Below are 10,528 nucleotides of genomic sequence, written 5' to 3' on the forward strand. Positions count from 1 at the left end.
TGTGGTGGAAAGCCAAAAGACGAAATCTGAAATCAAGTATGTTGTCAAGAGTGGGTGAAATCCAAAAATTCAAATGTCAAAGCAATGATCACTATAAACACGAAAAAGATGTGGAACGCACACACGAGATGAACGGGGTTAGTGCGACCAAGGAATGAGCGGAAAAGTGTAAGAAGCCCTTAAGCAAGGGTGCTCGGTGTCACACTAACACAAGAAGAGATCAAAGCTTTGGTTGCAAACGAAGAGACAACAAGATTCACACGCGGCCTCTCTTCGCTTCTCTCTCTTTTGCTTAAAAGCTTTTTCGCTTTTGTATTTGGTGGCATTTGCACTCTTTTGTATCTATGGTGGCACTTTGTACACTTTTGTATGTATGATGGCACTTGCACTCTTTTTGTGCTTTTCTTTCTTTTTCACGCTCTATGTTAGCGTTAGCTCGCTCTTGCTATCTTGCCACACGAGTTTTGCTTAGAAGCTTGACTCCACACTACACACACACCTCACAATCGGGGCCACGTGCCATGTCTCGCAACACTAGATAAGCAATGCTCGATAGGATAGATCGCAAAAGAAAAAGGGTTACAAGGGGAATGCAAGTTATACCTAGATGTTAGGCGGTGATGAACACACAACTTGCGATGATGGTGGTGGTGTCAAGAGTACGTTTGCAAGTCCGGGGTGCCGAGGATGTCGTCGCTTGCTTCGGAGCTGCGGGTTAGTGTCACAAACAAGGCACTCAAACCGGCACAAGCAAACACAACTTAGCAGAAGAAGTCGGGTCAATATAGCTTGGCGGTGGTGGCGGTGGTATGCCGGTGGTGGTGGTGTCGATGCTCTTGCGGATGCGGCGGTGTTTGTTGGGGCCGCGGTGGTGTTTGCCGGTGGTTGGGGATGATGGCGGTGCTTGCCGGCGGAGGAGAGGAGTGGCGGTGGTCGGCGGTGGAGGTGGAGTTGTGGCGCCCGGTCCCGGGGCCGGTTGGGCCGGACCTGGGGCCGGCCTGGCCGGTCACACGGCCGGTCGACCGGGTTCTGGGCTGGCCCGGCCGGTCTGCAGCCCGGTTGACCGGATTTCTCAACCGGGACGCAGTTTCTCTCTCCTGTTCTTCACGAAAATCGACCAAATCGACCAAATTGGAGGGGAAACGATGGAATTGGGGGCTAAAAGTTGGGGAGATAGTAGATCAAGCACTCCAACACCAAATCCATGGACCAAAACCACTCAAAACGCAACGAAATCGCAGATCCGACAAGAGGCAATTTAGGGCTATTTTTGGTGATTTTTTGGGAAATTTTTTAGAGGGCAAATCCGGTGGGTGGAGGGTCAAATCCCCGGAAACCAAAGGCTGCTGATACCATATGATGAGGTCTAAGACCCCGTGTGTGGCCCGATCTTGCGGTTGACCCGAAATCCAAAGGAGGGAGAGAGGGAGAGCGCGAAGAACTCGATGAACACGAAGAACACGATGAACTCACGCACGCACACCAACCCGATACAATCGATTACTTACCCCGTGGCTCGATGGACCACGCCAATAGAATCAACCCGGAAGAGACACGCGGTAGAATTCCGAGCGGAGAGATTGGTGAGGGAGATGAATCTAGGAGTGGGAGAGAGAGTGGGTAACACTAGAATCTCACACACCAAATCCAATCATCCAACATGGGTAGCCTTGATACAAAGGGGATGAAACCCTAGGGAGACAAAGCTCAACTTCATGTCTAAGCCTAAATCTTGTCTAAAGAGGTAAGGGGGCGACCGGGGTGCTTATATAGGCATACAAGGCAGCTCGGGTCGAACGGGTACAAGTTGGTGGGTCAAACCCGTGAAATCCTGTCCAGGGGCCGGTCCGACCGGGTCTAGGACCGGGCCATCCGGTCCAAACCGGATTCTGGGCCGGCCGGTGACCGGGCGAGGCTTCCGAAGCCCCGGGACTACGTCCGGATGGCACAAGCGGAGATTCCGGTCGAAACCGGCCAGGCCGGTCAGGGGCCCGGTTAGACCGGCCCTGGGGCCGAGTGGGCCGGCCTGTGTCCCGGTTGACCGGCCCTGGGACCGGCCGGCCTTCCTCCTCTCGCCTCTTCTTCCTCTTCCTTCCTTCTTCCTTCCTTCTTCTTCTTCTTCCTTCTTCCTTGCACCATGGGAGTTCCTCCTCTCCGGTTCCTCGATGGTTCTTGTACCTAATGATATGTAGGACACCGATATGAGGTAGCATTCCATCCAAGGTATGGACGAGGTCGGGTGTCGAGAGGAAAGAGTTCACCTTGACACAAATGGTGGGGAATTTGTGTTGTTGGTCCACTTGGGGGACTCCTTGGCCATGGTGTAGCGTCGACGATAGGCGGGGCTGCCCTTGACGGTCTTGAGGCGTAGGTGTCCGAAGGCCACCCCGCATCACATTGCTTCCTTGTTTTTTAGGGAAATTGTGAGACTCCACGGTGTACCAAGAAGCATTGTGTCGGATCGAGATGTCAAGTTCATGAGTTATCTTTGGAAGTCGCTCATGGCAAAGTTTGGAGTGAAGCTCTTATTCTCATCATCCTCGCACCCGCAAACGGACGGCCAAACGGAAGTGGTCAATAGAAGCCTCTCCTCTCTCCTACGCATCCTTGTCAAGAAGAACTTGAAGTCATGGGAAGATTGCATCCCGCATGCGGAGTTTGCCTACAACCGAGCCAAGCACACTACGACATTGAGAAGCCCGTTCATGGTTGTCTATGGCTTTGAGCCTCCTACGGCGATTGACCTCCTTCCTCTACCGCTACGTGAGCAAGTGAACATGGACATCGACAAGAGAGCACAATACATGAAGAAGCTACATGAAGATACAAGGGAAACAATCGAGCAACAAGTTCTTCGTCAAGCAACACGCCTCAACATGAAGAAAAAGGCACGGATCTTCAATGAAGGAGACCTAGTGTGGTTACATCTTCGCAAGGACCGCTTCCCTAAAGAAAGAAACTCCAAGCTCAAGCCCCGAGGCGATGGTCCCTTCAAGGTCCTCAAGCGAATCAACGACAACGCCTACGTCATCGACATACCAACATCCAAGTACTTGGTGAGCAACACATTCAATGTGTCCGACCTCTCGCCATACCATGAAGATGAAGAGACGCTAGAGTCGAGGACGACTCTTTCCCAAGGGGGGGAGATGATGTAGCCCTACCCAAGGTCGATACTACATCAAGACCGACAAGCCCTCCTCGTGGTCCAATGACACGAGCTCGAGCCCAAGCTATACACCAAGAGGTGAATTCGCTCCTCTCCATGTATGCTTTTGACACCCCTTTGGATGGCTTGCTACTTCATGCCAATACCCTATGTTCAATCTGGTACATCGACCAAGAGGCGAGCCATGAAGACCAAGCCAATGCAGAGAGAGCTGGAAATGATGAAAATGGAGCTACAGCTTCCAGGCCGGAACTTCCGCCACCCAGGACCGGAACTTCCGGCCAGATGCCCTCCAAATTCCCTCCAGATGCCTTCCAGCGCCCAGAAGACAGGATCAGGCTGGAACTTCCGCCCCTGGAGACCGGAACTTCCACCCACCGGAACTTCCGCCCAAGTTCCGCCCAAGTTCCGAAAGTCGGCGAAAACCTTACTGGATGTTACTGCGGGACAATGGCGCAATTCCGGAACAAGGCCGGAACTTGGCCGGAACTTCCGCCCCGACCGGAACTTCCGCCCATCCAGACCGGAACTTCCGCCCCTGGCCGGAACTTCCGCCCAAGTTGACCGGAACTTCCGCCCCATCGAACTTCAGCACGACAGCACTTTTCAGCGTGTAACTTACCTCTTCGCCCCCACCTATAAATAGCCTTGTTAGCTCAGATCTGAGATTAGACTTGATGTAAGAGAAAACATGAGCTATGCTCCTTCCCGCGGGAAACCCTTCTAGATCTACGAATCTACGAAGTTATCTACTCTTCTAGGCGATTGATCTCTTCCATTCTAGGAATTCTAGTGTTTTGGATCTTTTGCTTTTGCAATTCTATCTATTTGCACTCTTTTCCTCTTTGGAACTCTATCGATTGCTATTGCAAACCTTTTGTGAGGGATTCTACTCCTTGTGGATCTTTTTCTTGCAATTCCGTTGGGTTGGTGTATCGGGCCAACGAAGAACAACCGGTTGTGTGTGTGTGTTGCGTTTGTATCTTCGATCCACCCACGTTCTTCGTGTTCATCAACCTCCCCCACGAATCCCATCCAAATCCGTGAAGATCGGGCACATCCAAGGACTTAGTCCTCATCACAACCCAATCAATGAGGAGGCAGCCCACCCCCTCTCCCTCTATATAAAGGGGCTTGGCAGCCCACCCCTCCTCACTTGCTCTCACTTTTCCACTCCCCACTCTTTCCTCCACTCCCACACACTCTCCTCCTATCTCTCCCCACGAAATTGCTGCTCCACCAAGGCTCCATGGCCGGCCATGGCCATGAGAGCACACCAAACCGCAGCTCTCCTTCTCTCTCAAGCTCCCCCTCCCCATGAGAGCATTCCTCTCACTCTCTTCTTCCCCAACCCTAGCTGGTTTCCTCTCCTCTTCTTCTTGCTCCATTGCTAAGATTGGATCTTGATGCAGGTGCATGTTGGTCCAAGCATGGAGAAGGTTGAGCTATCCTCAGATCTGAATTTCTTGAGCAAAGTTCGTCCAAAACCTTGCAGTAATTTCTGTATCTTGCTGTTTCAGATTCTGATACGAACTTGTAAAATCAGCCAAATCTTGTGTGCAGATCCAAATCGAGTGATTCAAAGTTCCGCAGATAGGTATTGAAAAGATATACAACTTGGCGTTGGTCTCATCCTCAAATTCGTTACGGATTTTGCACGGTAAATAAAGTTCTGCCAACATGCAGAATCACTGTTTGTTAGATTTCTTCCGTTTTACAAAACCTTTTTGAGCAAACTCAACTGTGGGTGAAAGCCCTCTCCAGTACCTTCATTTTGGCGTTGGTTTCACTTCAAATGGCCTCCTGAAATTGAAATGGTTCATAGAGCAAAATCTGGTCGGATCTGACTTTGTCGAATTAAACCATGAGCTTGGAAACGAATTTTTGAGTGAAACAAATTGGATAAGAACCACCTATTCAATACCTTTCAGATGCAGCTGACCTCATATTTTTATGATTTATGTACGATTTGTGGTGAATTAAACTTGTTCTGTGTGTTCTGCAGACATGGCTGTTAGCTTTTAATTCATCAAAAATCCAATTTTGGACCTAATTGAGTGATTCAAATTCTGTAGGATTACTGAATGTTTTCCTAATCATCTCAAACAAGTTTCAAACCTTTATCTGTTCTGCAACTCCATAGTTCAAGAAAATGGTGAAAACATGCAGTAAACTTGTCAATCCATTTGTAAGAGTTTCAGAAACAATTTGAACCCAAATCCAATTGTGTATGCTTCTCTGTTTAATTACCTTTCCAATGCCTGTGGCTTTATATTTTTAGGATTTTTCTACGATTTATGGCTTACAGATCTTGTTTTCTGTACAGTCAGATTCAAAGAAATTCCTAAAATTGTAGGTTTAATATTTTTGGGTGTTTCCAATTGGGTTAGTCTTGTATTAGTACTGGCTATCTAGGAAAAATATTATTAGTCTCTGATCATATATATTTGTTACTGTTAGTAATGTATATGTGTGACATGCATTGTTGAAGCAAAACTTTTCGGTTTATTCAAAACCCTTGACCAACTCTTTTTAGTAGAGATGGGCAACCTTTGTTTTATGCTTGCAAAACAAAACCTCTGCAACTCAACTTTAGCCCTATTGTTTTTCTTAAGTTTTAAAATGATGTGGGATATGGTTTGCTTCCTATTTTTGATGTAGGATTATGTGAACAACTTAATTTAGGAAAACTGTTTTCTACATTTCCAAAAATGTTTGAAAATGTTTTGTGAATGTATTTGATGTCAAACTAATGCTCTTGTCCTCTTTATGATGTTATCTACCAGGGGATGTTTCGTTTATACCATGGTGATAACCGAGAGAGGCAATTGCTAAGTTGTGATACTCTCATACCTTTACTAGGTAGATAAAATGGGTTCTCTTTAAGTTGTTTGTGGTATCTATAAGTCCTCTGTATGGTAGCTCTTTATTGAATGGTTAAATTATGGTTGTTGTATGTTTGTTTTGTTGGTGCAATGTGATTGATTGTGTTCCTTTTATATTTTCCCGCGATAGATGCGAACAATTCCGGAGAAGAAGAAGAAGTGGAATCGGACAAGGATTGTATTTATGTTGTTGGGATTCTTATATTGATGGAGTTGAAAAAGTACAGGGACAAATAAGCCAAGGCAAGCCATCTTTTGATCTCTTGCTATTTATCCTTCTTGTTGTGCTCATTGCTCCATTATACACTTGGTTCCTTGTATCATATGTGATTTTTGGTCCTCTACTCTATGCATGCTTATTCCCAAAGTATGTTGAACCCCTTGTTGATGCTTTGCATACTATATGCATGCTTATCCCCTTAACACCTCAATTATCATCCCCTTAGTAGTATGATGGCTAGCATCATGTCATTGTGACTCTTAGTTCCTTCATAAAACTATAGGTTGGGAACCCCCTTGGAAAAATACCTTGTTGAAAATAATTTTTTAAAACCTTGGGTGAGTTGGACTTACCCAAGTGTGTGTTTATGAAAGGAAAGGATCTTGGCAAAGATGGTTGAAAAGAAAATCTTGTTTTCGAAAACTTTGGCGTCTAAGTATTCACCCGTGACAATTAACCCGCGCAACCACATTACCCTGGAGTGGGACGGGGCTTAGCTCGTAGTTTGTTCTTCTTAACATGGGACACCACACAACTATATAAGGGTAAGGTTACCCCTGAATCCGGATTGTCGTTGGTGGAGACAATAGTATAACGGGAGGCCTTCGGGGCTAACCCGTCCGGAAGACACTATAGGTCTCCTGGCTTGGCGGTGGAGCCACGCTCAAAGTGAGGTGAGCTGCCACGGTGCCGGGGAGGTACATACTCCATAGGGTAGGATCCCGTGCTAAGACGAATAGGCGAAAGGCTATGTCCGAGTTTTTGTCATGGCATAGTTGATATGCGGGGATGATGCCCACATGATGAACTCGCGGATCTTGTGGGGAAAGTGTGCAAACTCTGCAGAGTCAAATCTATTCGAATAGCTGTGTCCGCGGTCATGGACGGTTGGAATGGCTGTTGCTTAGCCTAAAGAGTTTTGTTTTATGAAAGTGTTTGACAAAGGAAAGGAAGGAACTTGTTTTCGGAGTACCGGGAAGGTACGGGAAAATTGTGATGACCATATGGAGATGGTCGGAAAGGAAATAAACTGGGTTACTCCCATCCTAGTGTTTTATGTTGTAAAACTCTTTTGAAGTATCTTCTTTAACAAGGATATAGAGATGTCATAGAACACTCCTAAGTATCCCCTTCGACCGAGAAGTTGGGATACTATCTCCACCAAAGAAATTACATCTCTCCTAGATGCTATATTCACAAGAGAAACTGATTCTCTTATGCATGCTATATCCACAAGAGAAACTACTCTTCCTCTCTTGTCTCTTTAGTTAGCTCTTGTTAGTATCTTCTTGATGGTTTGCGAGTACAATTCCAAATGTACTCACGGCTTTGTCCCTCGCTATTTACTTGGCTAGACTTGGAGGAACACGACGGATGAAGAAGGAGTTGGCGACGTCTATGCGTGCTAGGAACGTCTCCCCAGTCAGTTGCCTGTAGGGTTATGGCAGATGACTTGGGTACTGCGCTGCTGAAGTGATGATGCTACTCTGATGTTTAGTTAAGCCCTTCGAGGCTATTATGTAAGCATTGGTCATGTGACCATGTTGTAATTTTCTTATTCCGATTTGTAATGGATGGTGTAATTTGATATCAGTTCGGTTATGTGTTCACGGCGCACTGATCATGGGATCGTGAACTGTATACATAACAGGGAATTTCGGAGAGCTAGTCCGGGGTCCCCACAGAGCTGGTATCAGAGCTATCCTGACTGTAGGAGACCTTAGTTAGCATGGACGTTAGTTAGGAAACTAGTACATGGAAAAAAAACTATTTCCAGAAATCAAATTCCCTCTTTAGTAAACGGAAGAATAGCTTCTAATTTTCTTATCCCGTCAAAACTTCAAATTCTTACCTCACTCTTTGATTTCCAAAGAATTTGAAAACTTTTGACTCTACTACCTCACCTTGTTCCAAAACTAGGTATTGGACGATGTCCCCAACTCAGACCGGAGACTCGAACTCAAAGATGGATGAATCTTTCAGGAAGACTCATGTATCTCCAACAACAACTTTTGAAGGTTGGACGCCAACTCATCCGTATGCATATGGGGATGACAATGGCATGTCTTTGGTTGACAACAAAGTCTATCAAGGAGCTGACCTTGTTCCTCCGTGGACATGCACTTTTTGCAGTCGTCAGGGATCAAGTCCTCAGTTTCTTGACTAGTATTTTTTAGGCCAACCACGAGAAGGTCTCTACTTCGGGAGTACCTCAACAACTACCTCTTCGAAGACCTCACATCCCCGGGATGTTGAGCAAGAAGACTACGCAGTTTTCTCCTCCGCTTCAACATAGAAGACCGAACACCAGGCCTGCTTCGCAACCAACTGCCCCGAAAATCCATGTTGGAGTCCATTAGAGCAAAATGAAGACGGCAACATATGTGACCAGCCCCCAAACCTATAGGATGGATAGGACAAACTCAATCGCTTTGATTGAGCTACCCCCGCGCATTAGGAATTTCTGGGTACTAAGAGTACCATGTCTGGTTTGATGATTGCTTGTAGTTCCCTAGTGTGCTGCCTTGAGTGTTTGTATCTGTTTGCTGTGTGCATGTATGTCTTGCTAATTAGACGTTCCCGCCCTTTTTAATTGTTTGAAATTTGTAAAACCGAAATTAAAAATGGAAATCTGCCAGTGTACTGTTTTGCTAATAAAAGTAGTTTGGTAGCTCCGATTGATGTGATTCCAATTGCACTAGAACTAGTACGAAATTATCTTTCAGATGCCACTGACCTTGTATTTTTAGGATTTTTGTGCGATTTTTAATAAATAAAACTTGATCACTGTTTCTGGTTAGTATTTTGAGTCTCAAAAATTGATTTTTTTTTGAATGATTCCAATTGTGTTGATCTTGTTTTGTTACTGTGCATCTAGGAAAAATACCAGTAGCCTCTGTTAGTGGTATTTTGTCTCTGGTTATGGTTGTATGGGTGTCACGTGCAATGATAGGATTAAAGTTTGCCTCGCCGATGTATTGCTAACTGCTAGTTAGTTGGGTAGATTAACGAAAGACTCTAACTCTAAACCCGTTAGCAGTTGTTTTTTTTTCAACCGTCAGGGAAACTAACTCAGACCCCTATCTACGCTGACTACTTTCAAGATCAGCTGGAGCATCTCCACTACGCCCGGAAAGAAGAAGCCCTACCTTCAAGAGTGACTGCACCTCTGCGAGAAGACCTACTAACTTGGTCTAACCTTGGAGTACAATCGCGCTAACCTCGAGGATATCTTCTTGAAAACACCCTCTAACACACCATCTAACAAGCTGAGAGAACAATAGCGTCAAAGCCGAGCTACATCACATGGTTCATCTGGTCCTCATCAAGTGAAGACTCCTAAAGATACCTCAAGAACTCAAGACTAGGTGCAACTTACCCGCTCACAAACTGGTATAAGTCAGCACCGACCCGCCAGCTGATGATTGTCTTCGATGACCTCTGTTGCTACTTCATATGGATACCAACCAGGCCTTTCTTCAACTTTCTAACTCACCGCGCGTCCTCTATAGTTTAGTTAACACCGTGAGTGCCTCTTGAAGCCGTGGACTACACAACGCCCTCTGAAGATGTTCGACTCAAGATGAGAGATCAATGACTTCTCCAAAAAGCGCCCGACAAGACCCGTGGCCGAAGCTTACAATTTTTAACGCCCCCTCCCCGATGAACAACTTTAAGGGTGGAAGACTTTGTCTTCTACTAAATTTAAGCTAACTCTAAAAACCTTTCAACCCTGCTCAAGCACCATTGGGTGCACTAACTCTCCCACAGTCTTGAACCTCCACTACGGTCGTTAAGAAGCTGCAGGTCTAACATCTGCACGGAGTAGTCAACCTCTTCATGAAGCTCGCCATCGGCAGGAATCATCAAGTCTGATAGAAGATGAAGCAAAGACCTTCTCTACAACGACACATCTACAGAAGAATGGAGTCTAACTTTAGTTAAACTTTACAACCCCTCTATTTCTACACTCAGTAATCTCGGGACGAGATTATTTTAAGGGTGGAAGATCTGTAACACCCCAACTTTTGCAACCTTGATTATTTGTCCATAATGCAAAAATTAGGGGGAACAAAAACTTTTTCTAAAGACTAATTAGATGAATTGCCTTGATCTGTTTGTTGTGATGAATTGCTTTGATCTGTTGGTAGATGTATTGTATTGATTGCTTGTTGAGTTTTGTCTTGAGCCACCTCGAAGAACAACACCTCTAGTGGTCAGACAAACAAACTCACCTAATAAAACACATGTGTG

At 45.7% G+C, this 10,528-nt stretch overlaps 1 long non-coding RNA gene across 1 annotated transcript; it reads left to right on the forward strand.

Moving 5' to 3' along the window:
* The first annotated feature begins 4,338 nt into the window (after positions 1–4,338).
* Positions 4,339–6,429, forward strand: LOC127321368 (uncharacterized). Its single transcript, XR_007863993.1, has 3 exons — positions 4,339–4,829; positions 5,956–6,031; positions 6,185–6,429. It is a non-coding gene; the product is annotated as an uncharacterized lncRNA (long non-coding RNA).
* Positions 6,430–10,528: the final 4,099 nt, after the last annotated feature.

The sequence above is a fragment of the Lolium perenne genome, unplaced genomic scaffold, assembly GCF_019359855.2.
Source record: "Lolium perenne isolate Kyuss_39 unplaced genomic scaffold, Kyuss_2.0 unplaced25, whole genome shotgun sequence".
In the NCBI taxonomy this organism is placed as follows: domain Eukaryota; kingdom Viridiplantae; phylum Streptophyta; class Magnoliopsida; order Poales; family Poaceae; genus Lolium; species Lolium perenne.